Source organism: Marmota monax, unplaced genomic scaffold (assembly GCF_021218885.2).
Source record: "Marmota monax isolate L192 unplaced genomic scaffold, Marmota_monax_Labrador192_F-V1.1 WCK01_AAM20220418_F8-fsc00007, whole genome shotgun sequence".
NCBI classification, from domain to species: Eukaryota; Metazoa; Chordata; class Mammalia; order Rodentia; family Sciuridae; genus Marmota; species Marmota monax.
The window spans coordinates 7,070,901-7,094,469 of record NW_026692781.1 but is presented as its reverse complement, the minus strand read 5'-3'; the positions used below and the strand labels follow the sequence as shown (position 1 = coordinate 7,094,469).

General features: G+C 39.8%; 1 non-coding gene and 1 pseudogene across 1 annotated transcript; one reads left to right on the top strand and one right to left on the bottom strand.

The window, feature by feature from the left end:
* Positions 1 to 1,229: 1,229 nt before the first annotated feature.
* LOC124094631 (serine/arginine-rich splicing factor 7-like) lies at positions 1,230 to 2,650 on the bottom strand (annotated as a pseudogene).
* A 15,950-nt stretch (positions 2,651 to 18,600) lies between these two features.
* On the top strand, positions 18,601 to 18,706 carry LOC124094708 (U6 spliceosomal RNA). Its single transcript, XR_006852303.1, has one exon. It is a non-coding gene; the product is annotated as a U6 spliceosomal RNA (small nuclear RNA).
* The last annotated feature ends 4,863 nt before the right edge of the window (positions 18,707 to 23,569 follow it).

Genomic DNA, 23,569 nt, shown 5'->3' with positions numbered 1-23,569 from the left:
CTCCTAGCACATGCAAGGCACTGGGTTCAATACTCAGCACCACGTAAAAATAAATAAATAAATAAATAAATAAAATAAAGGTATTGTGTCCAACTACAACTAAAAAAAATTTTAAATGCTAAACATAGGTTATCTTATGACTTAGCAATTTTACTCCTAGGCATATTTTCACTAAAGAAAATTAAAAACATAAATTCACACAAAACTTATACATGCATTATTATAGCAGCATTATTCACAATTCCCAAGAGGTAGAAACAACCCAAATACCTAGCAATTAATACATGAATAAATAAATGTTGTGTATCCACACAATGGAATATTATTCAGCAATAAAAAAGAACGCAGTTCTACCTGGCATGGTGGTGCATACCTGTAATCCCAGCAGCTCAAGAAGCTGAGGCAGGAGGATCACAAGTTCAAAGCCAGCCTCAGCAACTTAGTGAGGCCCTAAGCAGCTTAGCAAGATCCTGTCTCTAAATAAAAATATAATAAAAAAGGGCTGGGGATGTGAGTTCAGTAATTAAGCACCCTGGGTTTTCCCAGTACAAAAAACAAAGAATGCAGTTCTAATAAACACTGCAACATGGATGAGCCTTGAAAACAGTATGCTAGGTGACAGAAGCCAGACACAAAAGGTTTCATATTGTATGACTACATATATGAAATACTCAGATCAGGTAAATCCATACAGATAGAAAGCAATTAGTGGTTGCTGGGGACTAGGAAGTAGGGAAAGTGAGGATTAACTGTTAGTAGCTACAGAATTTCTTTTTGGGGTAATGAAAATGTTCTAGTATTAGATAGCGGTGATAGATTCATCTGCACAACTATGTAAACATACTAAAACCTATTACATACTTTAAAATGGCTATTTGATGGTATATAGATTATATATCAATAAAATATTTTAGTTAGAAGCATTTTATTTAAATGTGCCAAATAAAAGCCCATTTTCAGGCCATAAAATGTTAATACATCTAACAAAAAACATGTTATCTTACTGCTGTCAATTTACAGAGTCATGATTCAGATCTATTTGATCAGCTGGTTGAAATATCCTTCCTAGGTTACTTTTCACAGACCTCACCAATCTCTCATAATACTGTAAATGAAACAACTTTTTCCTGAAGGGTGAACTTGAGAACTTTGGTCCCATTCTCTCCCACTTCTGCTGGACTTTCTGATGGGGGATGACTTCTTTTTAGAGATGGAGATCTGGACTTTGATCAGCTGCTTCTTGGTGGTGATAGAGCCCTGGATCTTGATCTTGACCTCAGTCCTTTCATAGAACCAGACCTAGATCTTCTGAGTGCACCTGATCTTGATCTAGAAGAGACACAGATGATGGCGGAGGACATGCTGATCTTGTCCCGCGTCCCCTGCTCCTGCTGGGTGGGCGAGAACATGGCCTTCCTCTGAGTGGAGTAGGCGATCAAGACTGCTTCTTCTTCATCAGCAACAGTGAGGGCAATCTCGACCGAGTGTCCCTTCTCCCCACACTCATAGCATCTGTCATTGGGATCAAAGGGACGAAGGCAGGTCGTCTATCAAAACAAGATCTCCAGGCTGGGGATGTGGCCCAAGTGGTAGCACGCTTGCCTACCATGCGTGAGGCACTGGGTTCGATTCTCAGCACCACATTAAAAAAAATGAAATAAAGTTATTGTACTGCATCTTCTGTATCTCTAGGATCTTCGATTTCCACCAAAGCAAATCCTGAAGGATCTCTTGCAATCCACACAGTTCTCAGGGGACCATGATAACTGAAAGTGCTTTCTAACTCTCCTTTGCCAGCGCCAGTTCCCCTGTGCTGGGTCCTTCAGCTCGCAGCGCCCAGGGCTGTCTGAAATCCGAAAGCAACTACACGCCCTCACCACCAGAACAACCTCAATAAAATATTTTTAAAAAGAATCCACAAGCCAAAATGACACGTCAGCTTGGGTGTCTGAGTGAATTAACAACTTCTGTTAATTAACTTTTTTTAATTGCTGCATTAATTAACCTGTTCTTATTAATAGGAAAAAAAAACACAGATTCCTTTCAAAAGAAACAAATTTGTACAGACCCCCTAATATTTTCATTATTATGTTAATCTACATGCAAATGTAAATTTCACTTTAAAGTCCTTAGGTTTATATATACAAGTAACTATAAAGTCAAAATTAACTTACAGATTAAACATATTCAAACCTATTAAACCAATAAAAATCAAGTTACCAACATTAAATTGATGAGAAATGATGCTGTTTGCTAAAACTGAACCAGGCTTGCAGAATTATTGGCAGATGTAACATAGGTCCCTCGAGTGTGACTTGCGTATAATGTCATACTAATGACACTTCAATTCTCCATCATTTTTCTGTGTTCAAACTCCCACAACAGCATCATTTACTTGACACAAATGCATCTGTCTCATTAATGCATGGCAAAGTAATTCTATTCTACATTAATATAAAAACGAATACACACATGAACTATGGACAAAGGAGTCAGGCAGTACTTGTTTATAGATTGACAACTCAGAGTATCTAGAATACATTTATATTAGATTTTTTGAAATTTTATCAAAATAAAACATTTCATTTTTTATTTTTCTAGCAAAATCTCATATCCCTAAGAATACATTTGCTAACCATAGGGGCTCCATGGATCCCAGTTTGACAAACACTGTTATAGCCTACCCTAGATCACTGGTTTCAAGTTTGAGCATGCATCAGAGTCGGCTGGGAGGGCTTGTTAAAACAAGAGTTCTGAACCGGCTATGGTAGCACATCACTGTAATCCCAGAACTCAGGAGGCTGAGGCAAGAGGCTCATAAGTTCAAGTTACCGACATTAAATTGATGAGAGATGTACAACATAGCAAAATCTTATTTCAAAATAAAATTTTAAAAGGGGGAGGCAAGCTGGAGATGTAGCTCAGTGCTAAGAGCACTAGCCTAGCATGCTTGAGGCCTGGGTTCAATCCTTAGGATCAGAAAAACAAACACAAGAGTTCTAGGTCCCATCTCCAGAATTTCTAATTCAGTAGATCTGGGATGAGGCCCCCAAATTTTCATTTCAAACAATTCCCTGATACTGGATATTGCTGCTCCAGGGGCCACTCCTTGAGAACCACTGCCCTCTATCTTTCAAATGTTAAGTGTGTGTGTACATACACACACAGACACATACATCCTCTTGATTCTGTCTCTCTGGAGAACCCTGACTAAAATAAAACACTAATGAGTCTTTCTTGAATTCTCACACAGACTGGACCCAGAGGTAGTACAGGGAAATTCTCATTAATAAACCTTCATGATCAATTTGCCTCCAGTCAAAGGTTTCTATAGCAACCTGAGTTCCAACACAAAGCTCAGGACACATTTTCACAAACTACAGCTAGATGAGTGGAAAAAGTAACCCCTTGTGATTGACCAAGAAAATGAGGAATAATAAAAGACAAGCATCAGTGTCTGAGTTGAATTAATTCCCCAAGATTTAAGACCACAGAACACCAGGCACCCTACCAGGGATTACTTGAGGTCAAAGTAACCTTTTCACACCACTATTTTCATTACCACTGTTCCATGCATGAAAATATTTTTCTTCCTTTCTCTGAATTATCCCATACTCATCCTGAGAGGCCACATAGCAGTATATTGAGAATATGGGCTTTGCGGTCTCATATTTTGAATAGTGATTTCATCATTTGCTAGTTGTGATGACCTTGGACAAGCTATTTAACCTACATAAGCCTCAGTTGCCTCATAAGTTCTTTAGAAATAATAATTCTAGCTGGTATCAGCCAAGATCCAACCAATAGACAGAAACTACTTTCATATAGATCCCAAAGCTGATTTAAATTATTTTCATTATTATGTTACTTAAACATATATCAACTTGCAGATCCTATGATACAAAGAGCCTAAAGAAGGGAATCCCTCCCACAGATGAAGAGGGAGCTGAGAGATAAAAGGAAGCTACTCCTATCCCCAGGGTGAAAGACAAAGAAAGCAGGTGCCCCCAGTGGGAGATGAAGTGACAACATATGGACGACCCTGTGTGCCATGGATTTAGGACCACAGAACACCAGGATCCTCTAAGTTGAATATTTTAAGATGGGGGGGTGGGGTCCTTTAAGTGAATATTTTAAATTGGTCCTCACTCGCCTTTTCCTCAGACCCTTCGACATATTTTCCACCCTGCACGGATTCTCTTTGTCCTCCTACTCTCTCATCACCCAGTTCTTTCCTCCCACTTCCTCGCCCACACTCAGCAGCAGACAGCAAATTGGCTGGCCTCCCACTGAGACTATACACTCCATGCAATCAGAAGGATGGTGTTGCAGGTTTCAGCTGCCAGATCCAACAATGTCCTCCTCTTCTACCTGAATGCCCTGCTTCCACACACCAGGGCACACAGGCCATGTCCACGCATCAATATGGGGACAACCCAACAAGGCAACAAGACACACTGGCCCTTTATAGTGTCGTTCTGCTTCTGCCCAGACTCACCAGCAGCTGGCCACATTAGGACTGTGCAGTTTGCCTCAGAGTCACCTCTTTTACACACTTGGAAAAATAAACTGATTCGTGTGAACCATATTAATGGTCTTTTTTCTAATTACCTGAATTTGAATTTAAATCCCAGATCTCCCCACAAATCTGAAAGCTACAGTTTTTCTAATGCCAAGTGTATGTAGCACTCTTTGTACTAGGAAGGCATTTACCATCAAGGGAGGGTGATTTAAAGCAAGAATGCTGTAAAAATTAGAACAGAATGAACAAACTCCCCTCTACCACACTGTCATTTTAGGTTTGAAGGGAAAGTAAGACCTTATACCTTGTTCCAAGCATGCCCAGCTTTTGCTAGTAAATGCCTCTTTCCTATAATTGACTGAACATGTGCAAGTGCCCTTCTGTACCCACCAGGAAATAGCAGGTCCCGACATGGGAATGGAACCATATTTCCTTGCTCCTTTTTTCAACCTTGTAAAAAGTCCTTCATCTTTTCCAAGAAGGCTGGGGAGGGGTGGCAAAGAGGGAGTTTTTTCCTCTAAGGCAACAAAAAGCACTTTCTCTTCCCTCTTTTGTTGTGCTGTTAGATTTGAAACCCTTTTGCCCCGAGAACAATACACTGCAGAGTTACTTTATGTTTTTGCTTTTTACTGTGCTTTCTCGGACCCTTAGGAATAATAGGCCGCCATTTTAACACCAGAGAACAGGGAACTGCAGTGAATCTACATTGAATGAAAGTCGGTTGGAAAGTACAACTACTCTAACTCTTAGCTGGGCTGTTCTGAGAGGTTTAATTTAAAGAAAGCAATGTGGCACTCCAGTTAGAAGACCCAGCGAGCAGGAAATGGACTCCCACATCAATAGAATGCCAACCACCCTGGTGGGCACACACCCAGAAGGCAATTTGGGAAATTTAGGAAGTCAGAGAAGATGAATAAATAAAAGAGGAACCAACCAATTTCCTTTTTCTTTTTTATGAAGACTATGATTGTAGGCCATTATCTTCATCCCATCACTAATGAATGAAACAGGGGAAATGAGAGTTTGAAATATGTGGTAGGGCTAAATAATCCATAACTAAATGTATGGACAACATCGAGAATATGCACCCTCAGATGGAAATACAATGAGGGCCTAGAAATTTTATGTAACATTCTCTCTAAATAGAGCTCACTAAGGAAGACTATGTGTTTCTAAAGATTGCTGTCAATGACATAAAACCAGCCACAACTCTCTAGACTCGAGTGACATGAAGGTTTGCTAGTTAGCTTGATGATTAGACCATTCTAGACAGTCAATCTGGGCAAATCATGTCCCAGAGCTAATATTTCCCCTTGCAATTATCTATGTCTGTCTATAACCATCAAATTAACCAAATAATTGCTGTGTCCCCAGCATGCTACATGGACAAGTTTGCAGAGCAGCCACAGGGGGCTTCTCCTCCAGTTGCTCTTCTCTGTATGTATTACTATATATTATTACTATTTACTCTTTCATTCTTTTCCCTTCAAAAGTTACTTGGGCTAATAGAAGACAATAGGCCTCTGCACTTATGATTTAGAGAGAGAACTATTTCAAGGCAATTTGCCAAATCTGGCTTTCTTTTTAAAAGTGTTTAATGGTGTTCACCTTTAATGGCTTTAAGGATTCCACCCAAAATGCCTGTCTTTGAAAAAGTCTGAGATCACAAAGAGGTTGAGACCTACAGACCTAGGGCTTCTCTGTCTTCAAAGACCTGTTTCATTGCCCGATTTGCTTCCATAGCATTATGAGTGGGGGTCATTTTATACATGTGAAAACTGTGTCTTCAATGACTCTCCCAAGGTCAAAGAGTTAAACGTCAAAGATTCCCTGGAACTCAGGTCTCCTACTCCTACATGCTCTCAGACTGGGCTGGACTATATTTACAGGAGTAAAGTACCAAGGTAGGTGCTGTTCTGGTCCCCTTAACTTGAGGGTTAGATGCAGAGGCACCCCTGTGGCAGGATGGGTACAGACAGGTGTATCTGGCTTGGCAGCTGTATTTATGAGGCTTATGTCTCTAAACTAGAGCTTCCTAACCAGGCATCACCTCCCACCCTGCCATCACAATATCGTGAGAATGAAAGAATGAGGGTCTTCCCTCCAGGTGTGACCAAGAGGATGGCGACTGCGGAGATTCTTAGAGCCCAAGACATTATTTACTCTAGGTTAATGATCCCAGCTGTTTTGGACATGAGATTTGTTTTATTTCAGAAAACCAACACGCCTTTTGAATCATTATGTTCCAGAATTAAGAAAATTCCCAACTATCTCCTTAAAAATCCCTGAAATATTCATTCCATCCAAATTCTTATCAATGCTGATGTTTTAACTAAAAGCTAATTTACTTGCTTCATTGGCAGTGTATGGGGGCGGGCATTTCCTAAAAACATTTTCTATGACTAGATACTTGCATTTTCCAACAAGGACCACCCCCCCACACACTAAGTTTTTTTAGTGAAAGGGGCATTATAGAGAAAAGGTTCACACTTGACAACATTATCACAAGTACTATACATAAAATGAAGGATGGAATGGCTTTAATGTACAAAGCAAATGGAAAGGAAATGGTTCTGAAATGTTGTGTAGGTAGTTGACAGTTCAAGGAGAGAGAAACCTCAATGTGCATAGAACAAGGTCCAGAAGAAGAAAATACTTTCATTTGGAGCAAAAGAATTAGGGACACTTTAGAATAAGATCAGACACACACACAAAAAAAAAATCCTTCAAAGATAGATAAGGAAGTCAGTTCAGAGGCTCCCCTTGATCACATAGTTAAGAGTGGTAGAGTGCTTGGCTAGTGAGTGTGAGGCCCTGGTTCCCCCCTAGCATAGCAGAGAAGAAAAGAAAAGTGAAAACCGGAACTATTTAATCACACAATACTTCTATTTATCATTTTGAATGCATTTAGTTGCAAGAAACAGAAAAATAAGCCCACACTGGTGAAGAACAAGAAAACTAATTTACCGGCTCCTACAACTGAAAGTCAGAGTTGGATTTGATTCAGCAAGTTAGGTATGTAATCAAGGATCCCATTTTTGTCCTTTCTGCTCTGATCCTATGGAAGTGCTCAGCTGAAGCTGTCAACCCAAGTGCCAAAAAAAAGTCCCCTCTGTGTGTGCTGAACTTCTCACATGGCATCTGGGTTTTAAGAAGGAGCATCCCAAGATTGAGCCAGGAGGAAGCTGCAAGACTTCTCGTCACCTAGCCTGAGAAATCTCAGAATGTCATTTCCTATTTTTTTTTTAATTGTGGTACTAGGGATTGAACCCCCAGGGGCACTTAACCACTGAGCCCCACGCCCAGCCCTTTTTATATTTTATTTAGAGATAGTATCTCACTGAGTTGCTTAGGGCCTCACTAAGTTGCTGAGGCTGGCATTGAACCAATGATCCTCCTGCCTCAGCCTCCCGAGCCTCTGGGATTACAGGAGTGCATCACCATTCCTGGCTCAGAATGTCATTTCTGCAACAGTCAAGAAAGTCCCTGAAGCCAGACCAGATTTAAGGGAAAGGGAAAGGAGAGACTCCAGTTCTTAAGGGAAAGGGTAATATATGTAAACAGGAAGGGCAGGAACTTTGGAGACCATCAACCACCCAGGAAACGACCAGCCCCCTACTCTAACCAGCTCTTACTGCCTGTGTGCTAACAGCCAAACTCCTGGCCCAGTTCACTATCCCAGCCTCTCAGCCACTCATCATTGCCTAGATCAACCTGGTATTTTTCCCACCTCTGTGATTTTGCTTCTGATATTCCCTTTTCTGCACAGGCCCTCCTCATTCACTTCCTCAGGACCTCAGAAGTCCTGTGAAGGCCCAGCTCAAATCCTTCCTGTCCCGACCTGACTACTCCAGGCTCAGAGGATTTCAAACCTCTCAAAACCCCTTCCACACCACTCATGAGGCCTGTCCCATGGGGCAGTTCATTTCATTGGGTAATGGACCATCCAACAGGATGATGCCAGGAGAGAGAAGGAACAAGGAAGGCAGACTTTTGCTTCTTATTCTCTTGGTGTAACTTTCACACATACACACCCACAAAAAATAATAATAATTTCATGATCTAAAAATAAAATGAAATTTTAAAGTATGGGCTAATAAAATTTCATTAGAAAGACCAATAAGAGCTAGAATAATCAAAAAGCTTCAAACAGAACCATGGGAGGGAAAAACGTCTAAACAATAACAGCTTACAGCTCTGTCCACTGTTCCACTACTCAGCAGTATGTGCCTCCCTCAGGTTGATCATTTTCCTATTCCATGTTTTCTCTAGGACTGTTTAGCAACAGCAAGGAATGGAATTGGGTGTGTCAGGAACCTTTGAGAGCTGCACCAGGCACACCCCACGACCCGTACAAAATATTTGGCAACTGCACCATCAAGTCAAAAGTCATCCTTAGCCTTGACCCTAGGCTCACCATGTTTTGTGAGCAAGGAAAGAAAGTTCAGACATCAGTCAGACCAAGGCCACTTCCTTCATTGGGTTATTTCACAATTTACTTTTTTTTTTAACTGCCACCTCAGAAGAGAAAAGCTGTTTTTCTTCTGACTGTTTTTCAGAGCATAAGTGCCATAAATGGATCATCCTGCTCTCTCAACCTTGAGACCCTAAAGTCCAAAAACAAAAATAAAAAACAAAGACAGCAGAGAACAGTCTCCACCAGGAGTTCCCACATACTTCTTCCAGCTTTCAGATGAGAGTGCACATTCCTAATGAATAATATTACTTATAATATTATTGGCCAGGGCCTAGAGAAAAAGAAATCCACAGCCCCCTTAGAATTAGCGACTCTGACTGATAATATATCCATCCCTTCTTCTCAACAAAATTCCTCATGGGGGGTCTAGGATTAGGTGCCAAGCCCTTTGGTAGCACCACCTCCAGACCTCTCCCATACACCTGGTGGAGAAAACAGCCTAGAGATGAGCCCACCTTGCCATCATAGGGCACAGTAGAAGATAACTGTTAATGGAGGTACCCTCAACATCCGTGAATGAGAAAGGCAGATGTTGCCCCCGGAAAGAGAATTGGTAAAGAAATAAGAATGAAAGGGGATCCTTGAGTATGTTCATTCAGCTATATCTCAAGGAGGCCACTCCTGCTGTGAATACTGTGAAAGATACAACTTACCCCTCTTGTACTAATCCACCCCCCATAAAAGATGTTACCTGTATGCCAAACTACTAAGACAGACCTCCATAGAGCTCCCAGCTAAGGAGCAAAAGGACAAGAGTGGCTAAGGACATGTGCCTATAAGTCAGGTTCCAACCCGTCTTCAACAATCAGAGTCCTTCCTGCTGGTGTAGCTTGACAAATGGCAGAGAGCTACAGAACTTTCTGGGGGAGAAATATTTTGCTTTATAGGCCAGATGTAGGTATGTGCCTATAATCCCAGCTACTCAGAAGGTTGAGGCAGGAGGGCTATGAGTTCAAGGCCAGCTTAGGCAACTTAGTGAGACCATGCCTCAAAATGAAAATTACAAAAAAGAACTGGGAATATAGTTCAGTGATAGAGTGCCCTGGGTACAATCCCCAGGACAAGATAGAAAGGTGGGGGGAGGGAGGGAGGGAGGAAGAGGAGGGAAAAAATAGGAAAGAAAGTAGGGCAGGAACAATAAAGGGAGATGGGGGAGAGGGAGGAGGAAAGGAAAGAAGGGAAAAGTAAGATTCTGCTATAAGAATAGATCAAAGCTCACTTTGGGGGCAGCTTTACAAGGTCACACTCCCCTCATCCATTAACCTCCATGCCCCAACCCCCTCACACACTGTTTACCAAGGTGGGAAGCTCAGGGACAGGGGTGTTGTGATGACCCAAGCAGCTGCCAGAGGAGTGCATGGATATTATATGGTTGTCTAGATATTTGTCCCTTGAATTATGATGAAACAGATGGCTACAACTCACAGAAACCCCTACCAGCAAGTCCCTCTCAGAGAACTCTATTTGCAAAAAAAAAAAAATACTGTATGTGCCAAAAGATATATTAATTGGGGCTAGAAGAACCAAGTGATTTACACGCAATTGTACAACCGAATTACTGGTAGTTCCCGACAATTGAATGGCTTTCTAACCCCATCTGACTCAGGCCTCCTTGAAAATGTGACTTTTGAGCAAAAGTTTGAAGGAAAAGCAGGCTTGCACCGCAAAGATATCTTAGTGAGGAACTTTCCAGACAAATGATATAGCCAGGCTAAGGGAACACAAGTAGATTTTCCTTTCTCACACTCTGGAACGTCACCCCACAAGCAAGCTGTTAGGTAACATCAGAGGCCAGGAAGAAGCAGAGGCAGGGAGGCCAACACTTGTGAGAAATCCTGAGTTGGAGCAAAAGCTTGATGGGAGCAAGGGAGTTAGTTAGGGGATAGCTGGGCAAAGAGATGTCCAGGCAAAGGGAATGAATGATCAGTGCAAAGATCCTGAATGGAAGAATGATATAGCACAAGAGAGATACAATCTGATTTGCTTTTTTAAAAGACCACTCTGGATTCTGTGTTAAGAATATACTCAAGGGCTGGGATTGTAGCTCAGTGATAGAGCACTTGCCTCGCATGCGTGAGGCACTGGGTTCGATCCTCAGTACCACATAAAAATAAATAAATAAAGATATCGCATCCATCTACAACTAAAGAAATATTTTTAAAAATAAGAAAGAAAGAAAAATAAAATACTTGAGGCTAAACGCAGGGAGACCAGTAAACCAGACCGGAGATGACTTAGAGTGGCGGCAGTGGAGAAGTGAAAAGTGGTCAGGCCAAAGATAGCTTTTAAGGTACCAGCAGGATTTCTTGAGGGACTAGATGTGGCATACAATGAAGGAAAAGAGTTTTCAAAATGCAACTGAAGGACAGAGTTTCTAGCATCTGTGATGGGAAAGATGGTGGGTGAAACAAGATTTTACTTGCATTGGTGATATGGTGTGGCCATGGGAGGTCTGAGGTCAGGCATCAGATGGAAATGTTGGACAGGGCATTGGGAAGTTAAGTCTGGAGATGGTGAGAGAGGTCTATGTTAGAAATATAAATTTGGAAATCATCAGTATTTAAAGCCAAGAGATTTAAAATACAACAAAGGAGGGAAGAGGAAGACTCTTTGCTTTTTAACTAGCCCTCCCTCACCAAATACAAATACAGGAGATAATGTGCTAGCATTACATAGACGTGGAAACACAATCACAAGAATGTATCATATCTCCCAGGCAACTATATTTTCCCAAACTGAGATAAGAAGCTGACTGCCTCACCCAAGATTGCAGAGCCGCAGTGCACACACACCCGGGCTCCAGCACATGCTCCCAATCTCTGTGCCACCTGCTTCTCAAGGACAAGGTGAAGACCCTTCTTAAAGAAAGACTGATGGGTCCACAGGGGAAAACAGAGTTTTGTTCAGTACAGAGAGCAACAGCAACTGATGAACTCCTCAAGTTTGAGGAGTTATACTAGAAATGCAGAGGTAAGTGGGAACTGGCCGGAAGACCAGAGAGCTTCAGCTTACAGTATGAGACTAGGGGCCTCTGTGAGAATGAGTGTCAGATGGTTTTCATTAAGAGGTAAAGAATGTCAGCCAAGCGTAGCGGTGCACACCTGTAATCCCCAGCTCAAGAAGCTGAGGCAGGATTGCAAGTTCAAATCCAGCCTCAGCAACTTAGCAAGACCCTAAGCAACTTAGTGAGACACTGTCTCTAAATGAAACATAAAAAAGGTTGGGGGTGTGGATCCGTGGTTAAGCAACCCTGGGTTCAATCCCTGGTACAAAAAAAAAAGTGCAGAATGTCAGTAGGAATGTTACAAATCCTGGAGGAAGTAAGAAAATAGCATCTAAAATATCAGTTTGGCTATTAAAAATATCTTTATTTACAGAAAGTCCTTCCATTCTCAAACTGTCTGCAGTGGTACACAAAATCATTTTTATCAAACATGAATCAGCTTAATTTGGTTGTAAATTTCATATAATTAGAGCAGCAAACTCTATAGATGTAAAGTGGATCTTCTGTTTATTGCACATGCAAAGTTTTCCACTCAAAGCCAGGTGCAGTGGTGCACACCTATAATCCCAGTTACTTGTGAGGCTGAGGTAGGAGAATCACAAGTTCAAAGCCAGCCTTAGCAATTTAGTGAGTCACTGTCTCAAAATAAAAATAATTTAAAAATAAAATGAGCTGGAGAGGTAACTCAGTGGTAGAGCACTTCCCTAGCCTGTTCAAAGCCCGGGTTTAATCCCCAGTGCTGGGGGGAAAAAAAATGTTTTCCACACAAAACTTTCAAAAGTTAGAGGTATAAACTGGGCATGGTGGGGCATGCCTGGAATCCTAGTGGCTCCGAGGCTGAGGAAGGAGGATCATAAGTTCAAAGCCAGCCTCAGCAACTTAGCAAGGCCCTAAGCAACTTAGAAAGACCCTAAATCTAAATATAAAAAGGGACTGGGGATGTGGCTCAGTAGTTAAGTGCCCCTGGGTTCAATCCCTGGTACAAAAAAAAAAAAAAAAAAAAAAAAGAAGTCAGAGGTAAAATTTAATTCGAGAAAAGCTGACCCCTTGACTACTCAAGGCAACCATAATGTATTGAAATCTTCGCATAATACAGTGCCTTGATTATAAATCAACTAAAGCTGGATTGTAGGCCTCTGCTTGCAAGAGTCAGGCCATTCCAGTCCCGTCTCCCAGTTATTACTTATAAGTTAAATCAAACTGAACTAAACTGAACTGTGTTCTGTATATAAGCAAAGCAGACAGCCAGAGAGAAATATTATAAAACTTAAAGTTACATTTCTCCAGAAGAAGAAAAAAAAATTAAGACAAACTTTTCCCTTTGTAGCAAAGCAAATATACTTTCACATGATAATAGATTTTCATCAAGATTTTGTTTCTATGGGTTGTGGATCTAAGTATTCATTTTAGGGAATATAAGTTTAATCTTAATCTAATTAATACATTTTTCTAATCAACAATTTTTGCACAGCTATTGGCCCATCAGGAGCATGCACACTGTCCTTCATTGCTCCTGTCTTGCAGAATGCAGCTTACCTTGCTTTTCCTGGTACTGAGGATGGATATAAGAGAGCCATTGCTATTCTCCTGCTGCTGTTTTGGGATCAGGCTCAATTTTCTGGAGGCAGAATGATGAGCATACTGCTTTATGTCAAGAATTGTACTGAGTATGCATTGATAAATAACAGGCAGAATGCCTACCCTTGGGGAACCTATGGTCTAACATGCTCTTAGAACAACACTAAGCCATGCCTTTGGGAGATGCCCATGTTTCAATGATCTACTATAATGTTCTAGAAAAATAATTCAGAAAATAGTGATGTTTTACATAAAAGAAATACAATATTACAATCCTTAAAGTACATCATTAAAAATTAATAAAGAAGCCTAATAAGATAGTTGTTCATTTTTCCATTCCATTTAATTTACCAGTTATTCATATTCATTGTCAAGTAAGCGGAAACAGGTTCCAAAAAGTAACATAAACTCATAGAGAGCAAGCTTTCAGTTGAGAGAACTGAATCCATTTTTCTGTGACTAAGAATTGACCATCACAGTTTGATTTCAGTGGAAAAAATATCACAATGCTCCATAAATACCAGGTTTCTTTTTAAAGGCCAGGGTTATAGGTGAAGATACATACTCTTGTTAAAAGGTGGCACCTACTGGCAGGATAATGTATTGCAGCTCAGTTCTATTAGACATTAGTGAACATACAAAAGGAATCACAATAAACAACAGTGATAGTTTGGGAGATTTTTGTTCCCCAACATCCTATTGGGTGCACTACTTAATTTTTAGAGACTCCAAATTCTACTATGAAAGATAAAACAGACAGATCCTCTCCCTAAATTTGGACTCAGTCAATTAGGATGACCAGTGATGTTGAATATTAAGTAAAAGATCCCAGAAAGAAGGGATGGGTATGTTAGGATGCAGCAATGGCAGAACCTGAAGTAGTGTCTGGGTCTAACAGCAGCAATAGAAGGTCCTGATCAGTTTATTTATGATGGCTGGCCTTCCCTAGTTCCTGCCAATTTTCAGCATCTGCTTTTCCAAACATCCTGCAAATTCTTCACACTATCCAATATTTTAGATCTGGGAATGTAGCTCAATTGGATCACTTGCCTATCAGGCATGAGGCCCCAGGTTTGACACCCAAGCATCAAGGGATTTTTAAAAAGATAAAGAAAAAGCAACAACAATTCAACATTTTTTCCAATTGTGCTAAATCACAAAGATACATTATCTCATTTGGTCCTTCTGCCCCTGCCCCACCCCACCCCCCAAAAAAAAAAACCCTAGGAGGAAAGAACAGAGAAGGAAATGAGTCAGAAAGACTCACTTGCCAGAGTCACACAACTAGTGTGGAAGAATTGGGGAAAAAAATCCAAGTCTGATGCTAGAACTAATTTTCTTAAGCATTTCACTACTTTGCAAAGCAAAAAATGCTGAGACTTTTGAAAGCATAAAATTGGAAGATAAGACTTGACCTAGGTAGGAAGTTTGTGGGAAGATGTAGCTGGTAAGTTGCAGAAAGAAATCCTGCAAGAATGATGGAAATGAAATACTGAGATGAGACTGGAGGTAATTTTATCATGAAATTAATGAAACGTAAGTGCTCTTCACTTGCAAGGGCCCTGTTCCAAAGTATTAAATTTTATTTTTTTATAAATGCATATTCATTTTCTCAAGGAAATCCCCAAAATGTGATAAGAGTCAGATTCCATAAAACCTGAATCAATCCCTGGTTGAATTCATGAATCTATCAGATTAGAGATTCAAAATCTAGATCAATAGAGACTATATCTAGAGACTCAATTTCAGATTTGGAGATCAAGTGAGGGGTCTATACTTAGAGAGCTAGGCTATAGAACATGGCTAAAAGCACAAACAACCCTGAAGGCCATGCCCACTTTCCCATGCTCTATGGAAAAAGGGGGAGTTAGGAGTTATTTCTCACCTGTCGAGACAGAGATCAATGCACACGGGTGGTGTTTTAAGAATGCACAGGTCCCCACATCCATCTCATCCAACAAGAGGGACAACAGAACATCTTGCACCTTGAAGGTACAACAGCAGCAGCAAGCTGTGGGTGTGGGTCCTCCTCTCTCAGGCCCAGTCATCAGGCCCTCAGAGAACCAGCTGGATGTGGCCCTGACTCTAAAGAAGATAAACAGACAAGCCTCATCCAGGAGACTAGAAGGATTCTACCTTGATTTAATAGACTGATATTTTGTTTATAATTAATTTTGGTTGCACAACAATAATATTTATCTTGAGTGCAAAAATTTTGGCACACACTTCTATTTGTACCTTAGGTGAGTGTCTCACCTCTTACCCTCATCCTGGCCCTTATTAAGTGTATAGAGAATCACCAGGCATGCAAAAGCTTAGGTTTTCCCTCCAGATAACAAAAACTCCTCATTTACCTACAGAGCCACACATCAGTTAATGCCAGGGATGCCTTATCAGAAATTCCTCATTAGCCAATTTCATCAATATGAGAACATCATAGAGTATACCAACTTCAGGGTTGTTTATGCTTTCACCAATTAAGATGGCTACTACGTCACCAGGCAATAAAATCTTATGGGACCATTGTTGCACATGTGGTCCAATCAGAATGAGGTTATTCAGTGAGTGATTATATTTCCCACATAGCACTTAAGTTTGTGTGTATCAGCCATCTATTTTTTTTTTCAGTCTAGAATGTTCTAAGTTTCTTTTTTTCTCCTTTGCTTGGTTATTATTTCTGTTGTATATATGGGGTAAAATGTGATATTTCAGTACATGTATATAATATATATTGGTTGAATCAGGATAATTAATGATGCCTTGCCTAATCATTCCTTCGTGTTTGGTGCCTTCAAGCTCTTCTCTTCTTCATAAAATACACAATAAATTATTGTGAACTGTAGTCATCACACTGTGCTGTAAAACACTAGCCCTTATTAATTTTTTTCTACATTTTTATTGGTGCATTACAGTAATGCATATTGATGGGATTTGCTGTTACATATTCATACATGCACACAATATAACAATATAATTTGGCCAGTATCACTCCCTAGAACTTCCCCCCTAACTCCCCACCTCCCACTTCTTGGTCCTTTTCCTCTACTGATCTCCCTTTAATTTTTAGGAGATCCACCCCCACCATTCTTGTTTTTCCTCTCTAGCTTCCACATATAAGAGAAAACATACGAACTTCGGCCTCCTGAGTTGGACTTATTTCACTTAACATGATAGTTTCTAGTTCCATCCATTTTCCTGCGAATGACATCATTTCATTTTTCATTATGGTGAATAAAACTCCATCATGTATATATACCACATTTTCTTTATCCATTCATCATTGATGACACCCAAGTGGGTTTCATAGTTTGCTTATTGTGAATCGTGTTGCTACAAACATGGGTATGCATGTATCACTGTAGTATGCTGACTTTAATTCTTTAAGACAAATACTGAGGAGTGGTATAGCTAAGTCATATGGTTGTTCCATTCTTTGTCTTTTGAGGAACCTCCGTACTGATTTCCATAGCGGTTGCACTAATTTACAATTCCACCAACAGTGTAAAAGTGTTCCTTTTTCTCCACATTCTCTCCAGCATTTATTATTATTTGTATTCTTAATATTGGTCACTCTGACTGGTATGAGATGAAATCTTAGTGTACTTTTGATTTGCTTTTCCTAATTGCTGATGATGTTAAACTTTTTATATATTTGTTGGCCATTTACTTTTCTTCTTTTAAGAAGGGTCTGTTTAATTCATTTGCCCATTTATTAACTGGGTTATTTGATTTTTGGTGTAAAGTTTTTTGAGCTCTTTATATATTCTAGATATTAATCCTGTCAAAAGAGTAATTAGCAAAGATTTTCTCCTGTTCTGTGGGTTCTCTCTTCACATTCCTAATTGTTTCCTTTGCTGTAAAGAAGCTTTTTAATTTGATGTTGTCCCATTTATTAACTCTTGGCATTATTTCCCAAGCTTTAGGGGTTAGACCTTATTAATTTTATCTAACCATGTTTGGGCACCATTATTCAACCCCCACCTTTCCCAGTCTCTAGTAATCACTATTATACAGTCCAACCTGATATTTCTTAACACCTACATATGAAAAACACTATGCAGTATTTGCCTCTTATTTCAGTTCACATAATGTCCTCCAGTTTCATTCATTTTGCTGCAAATCACAGGATATCATCATTTTTATGCATCATCCATCTTTACATCTAAGTTTTATGAACCTTTATTGCTTTAAGTGAGAGTCAAAGAAATCAAATCTCGTTACAAAGTTGTATTTTCTTGCAAAGGTCTTGGCTCTAGGGAGGATTGGCCTACTTAGATAGGCAAGGTTTTAGGCCATTGGGTCTTCACCCTGGCTGCACATTAAATCATTTGGGGAGCTTATTTATTTATTTTAAAATACCAGTATCAGAGTCCTACCTCCAGAGAGTCTGACTTGGTGGCCTAAATTGATAGATATCCAGATAGGATTTTTTAGAGTTTTATTGAGATAATTTGCATACTGCAAATTCACCCATTAGTAAATTTAATTATTTTTAGTAAAGGTTCACCCCTACAATTCAGTGCACAACCTACCCTTCACCAAAAAGTCCCCCAGAGGCAGTGTCTGGTCAGCCTTCTTTCCCACCCCAGCCACAACACCATATCCACTTCTAGTGTCTGCATTTCAAGCACTGGTATTTTTAAAAAGCTTCCCAGTGATTCTAACATTCAAGCACAGCTAAGAACTATCCTTCTAGACTACAGAAAGCTAAATTCCTTAATCCTGCCTTACAAAATTTAAGAATTTTTCTGTGAGAATTTTCCCTATGGGGAAATACAACCCTAATTTCACATCAGAAAGTCTTGGGGAAATAGAATAAGTTTTATGACAAATAGCCTGCAGTCAGCTTGACTGAAATACCATTAAAGTGAAAGATGCCTCTACACATATCCACACCCCTGATAAGTATGAAATGCCACATTTCTAAACAGCCCAGGATACAGAGTACTTTTGTTCTATGGTAAAATTAAAAGCCTGAGGTTCTGTCTTCAAAGTCATATTCATTGCCTTAAAGAAGGAGTACTCGCTTCGACAACACATACATTAAAATTGGAACGACACAGAAAAGATTAACATGGCCCTGTGCAAGGATAACATGCAAATTCATGAAGCAGTTCATATTTAAAAATAAAAAAAATGAACAAAGGAACATTTAACTCCAACTGATAAATCATCAGGATTACAAAACTACTATCCTTAGGTGTTCAAAATTTCCTCAAGGGAAAGATTCTAGAGAAATACAAAGTATCTTTATTATTATGTTACACAAACATGGATGTGATAACACACTAGTGCAGAAAAAAAAATCCTAGAAAAAACAACCACTGACAGGTTTTCATATAGAGTTGATGTCCTTCTGTCATTTTAGGCATGCAGGGCAAGCAAGCACTTGTAAGAGGGTGAGCCTGGGGAGCAGGAATAAACTTGAAAGATTCCACAGAAATGCCAGCCCCAGAGGTCTAGAAACATGTGAGCAAACCTCAGCCAGAGGCTGCTGGTGAGTCCGTGCTAGCACAAGCCACCTTCTGCCTTCATTGGCCAGAAGGGCCAACCGCAGACAGCAGCAGCCATCACCACAGTCAGTGCCTGGGAAAAGTTATGGGGTGCAATTGGAACATGACCCCACCCAGACCACTCCCTAAAATTGCAAAGCTTTAAAACAGTGCCCCAGCCAAGGAGGTGCTATCTCAGGTTAGGATACAAGATCTCTAGCAAAAAAAGTTACCTGGACTCAACAGAAAAGCTTCCAAGCAAAGTAGCCCTTAACAGTAGTCAAAGAAAATGTGGATTTTAGCCAAGCGAATGGACCAAAGCCATCCAAGTTTGAAATGCCCAACATTTCCAAAGATAGTACACAAATATTAAGCTACCTCCTCCTCTGATTACCAATTAATAGCTTTTCTAAACTCTTAGTTCATAGGAAAATTTCAACAATTTTGGAAAAAAAAATCACCTGAGAAGATTGAATACATGGTACAGCCTATCGTCTCCCACTGTCAATCATTAAAAATGACAAGTAATCATTTTAAATAATTAAATCAGAAATAGTGAAGGTGACAAAGAAAGGCAGCCTTGGGGGGTCAGAAATGATGAGCCATCCCTGAAAAACACCATACAGAAGGAATCAGATTCATGAGCCCAAAACATACACAGGAAAGGACAGTATATACTAGCATGTTTTCCAGGGGTTCCAGATTAGACAAGGAAACTATGTGGGGCCCTTGCTGCCAGAAGGTTCTGGGCCAACAGAGCTGGTTGGGCCATCGCAGTAGGAGTAGCCAAGCAGACGGTCACACACACACACACACACGTACGTGCTCCCACACACGTCAAGCAGTAGGAACGACAAGGTACAGAGGCAACCACACCCAGCATTTGGACCAGAAACACACGACAGTGCTTCTAATAGTTGGCCTCACCCAGGAGGAATGGAAGCATCTTAGCCAGAAGACTCCACTGACTCACTGCCCAGCCCTATATGCTACTCCTGCCCTACCACCCGAGGTATCGCATTCTCAGACACACTTTCTGGGCCTCTCACATCAGAAATAAGTACAGTCACAAACCACCAAACATTTAGAGAAAACTCTTACTATGACAGAGTGACACTCAGTTACTACTAAGACAAGAGCACCCTCAAAATAGAAGTCAGCCGGGTACAGGGGGCTGAGGTAGGAGGATTGAGGCAGTCTCAGAAACTTGGCAAAACCCAGTTTCAACATAAACTTTAAAAAGTGGGCTGGGGTTGTAGCTCAGAGGTAAAGTGCCCCTGGGTTAATCCCAGTACCACGAAAGAAAGTCATTACAGACCCATTTAATGGACTAACTAGCAGAAGTGACACAGACGAAGAGATATTTAGAAAGCTGATAGGTGGGGTAGAGAAGTTCTCCCAGAAGGAGAATAAAGATATTAAAAGCATGAAAGAAACAGAAGGCATATCCAGAAGAAAGAATGTGAGAAAAAAGATAAAAAGAAAATTTCCCAGAGCTAAGGAAAAACTCATGCTCTTGGAACAAAAGGACCAACCTGGATATGTTATGGTGAAATTTTATAATACCTAAAAACTAAATGCCTAAAGTGAACAAAAATCAAATTAACATCTGTCTTCTTGTTGATAAAACTAAATTCTAAAAGCAATGGAAGCCGGGCGTGGTTGTGCACGCCTAGAATCCCAGCAGCTCCGGAGAATAAGGCAGGAGAATTGTGAGTTCAAAGTCAGCCTCAGCAACTTAGGCCTAAGCAACTTAAAGTATAGCTTGTCTCTAAATAAAATATTAAAAAGGGCTGGGGATGTGGCTCAGTGGTTAAGAGCCTTTAGGTTCAATCCCCCATACCAAAAAAAAAAAAAAAAAAGCAATGGAGAGGATAAAATATGTGCAAATCTTTTATCTGATAAAGGGTTAACAGCTAGAATATATAAAGAAGTATACTCAAAAAAAAAAAAAACCCATTCAAATATGAGCAAAAAATTTGAATAACATTTCTCCAAAAAGCTGGAAATGTGGCCCAGTGGCATCAGGGGAAACACAAAACAGGAACCTGGGAAAATCCCCTCCCTCCTCCATGAAAGCAATGAGAAAACTGACAAAAAAAATAAATGTCAAAATCAACTTTTTCAGAACTTGGACATTAACCAGAAATTTGCAATAATCCAGGGAGTTTTACTTAAGTTGCTGAACCTCAGCAACAATGTGAGTTCTGTGGCATTTTACTTGCCTTAGTCCCATCTCCCTATCCCTAACCCATGGTAGCCTTAAAAACAAATAGCCCTGGGGCTGTGGCTCAGTGGTAGAGAGCTTGCCTTGCACTTGTGAGGCCCTGGGTTTGATTCTCAGCACCACATAAAAATAAATAAATAAATAAAGGTATTGTGTCCAACTACAACTAAAAAAATATTTTTTAAAAAAACAATCAGTGGCGATTCTTTAACTTCATAACCATCTTAAGTAGTGATAACAGTTGGGTTGAACAAAAAAAAATTCAAAGGAAAAATGGGTAATGAGATGTCCATAGAGAGCTTTGAAAAGCTCCAACATACTCCTGGAAATCTAGAAAATCTATGTAAGTACAGGGCTGCACACATGCCCAGAGCTGTGTGCACACCCACAAAAGCCCTCAGAAAGCTCTGACCTTGCTGATCCCTAAGTAAAGAAAAGCCATGTGCCTTCAAGAACACAAACTTTACAGAATTAGTTCAGAAAAGTCATTAATCAAATAGCAACAACAGACCCAGGAAAGGGAATAGAATCTGATTCCCAGTGGCCAACGTTATATTATTTTACATGTGTAGTTTTCAACAAAAAAAAAAGTTATGAGACATGCAAGGAAATAAGAAACTGTACCATGAATGGGAAGAAAGTCAGTAGAAACACTCTTTAAGGAAGTCGAGAACCTGGCCTCATTAGATAAAAACTTTAAAATCACTATTTTAAATATATTCAAAAAACTAAAGGAAAATATGTCTAAAGAACTAAAAGAATTTGAAGCTGTGTGCAGTGGTGCACACCTGTAATCCCAGTAGGTCAAAAGGCTGAGGCATGAGGATCGCAAGTTCCAAGCCAGCCTCAGCAATTTATTGAAGCCCAGAGCATCTTATTGAGACCCTGTCTCAAAGTATAAATATAGGGGGAAAAAAAAGAAGATCCAGGGATGTGGCTTAGTGCTTAAGCACCCCTGGGCTCAATCCCCATACCAAAAATAATAAATAAATATAATGTAATATAATAAAATATCAGCTAGGGATGTGGCCCAGTGATTAAGAGACTCTGGGTTCAATCCCTGGTACCTACACCTCACTCCCAAAAAAAGAAACTATGAGAATGATGTCTCAGCAAAAAGAAAATATCAATAAGAGAGAAATATATTTTTTTAAAAAAAAGGAGAACCAAATAGGCTTGGTATGTTGCTCAGTGGTTAAGTGCCCCTGAGTTCAATCCCCAATATCAAAAGAAAGAGAGAGAGAGAGAGAGAGAGAGAGAGAGAGAACTGAATTTCTGGAGTTAAAAAATACAATAACTGAAATGAAAAATTCACTAGAGGGGCTCAAAATCAGTTTTGGGCAGGCAGAAGAAAGAATCAATGAACTTGAAGATAGATCAAATGAGATTATACAATTTGAGGGGGAAAAAAACACTGGGGAAAAGTTTCATGACATTAGGTTTGGCAATGATTTCTTGAACATAGCACATAAAAACACAAACAAAAGAAAAATAAACAAGTTGGACTTCCTCTAATTAAGTCTTTCGTGCATCAAAAGACACTCTCAACAAACTGAAAAGGCAACCTAGGGAATGGAGAAAATATGTGCAAATCTTTTGTCTGATAAGGGGTTAACAGCTAGAATATATAAAGAAGTATACTCAACAACAAAAACAACTCCATTCAAATATGAGCAAAAGATTTGAATAGACATTTCTCCAAAGAATATACACAGATGGTCAATAAGCACATGAAAAGATTCTCAACATAACCAAAAATCAGAGAAATGCACATTAAAACCACAAGAAGATACCACTTTATACCCATTAAGATGGCTACTATTTTTTAAATAACACACAGAAAATAACAAGTATTGGAGAGATGTAGGAAAATTGGAACCTTCATACACTGGTGGTGGGAATGTGAAATGGTGCAGCTGCTATGGATAACAGTGTGTCGGGTCCTCAATAAATTAAACACTGAATTAGTATCTGATCCAGCAATTCTACTTCTGGGATATGCCCAGGAGAGCTGAAAGTAGAGATTCGGATATTTGAACATGAATGTTCAGAGATACATGATTCACAACAGATAAAAGTTGAAAACAACCCAAATGTCCATAAGTAATATACAGTTATTCCACTGCATATACTTTAAAAACAGGATGAAATTCTGACAAATACCATGACATAGATAAGCCTTGAAGACGTTATACTAAGGGAAATAAACCAGACACAAAAGAACAAATGTTGCATAATGTTAACTTATATAAGCAGTCAAATTCACAAA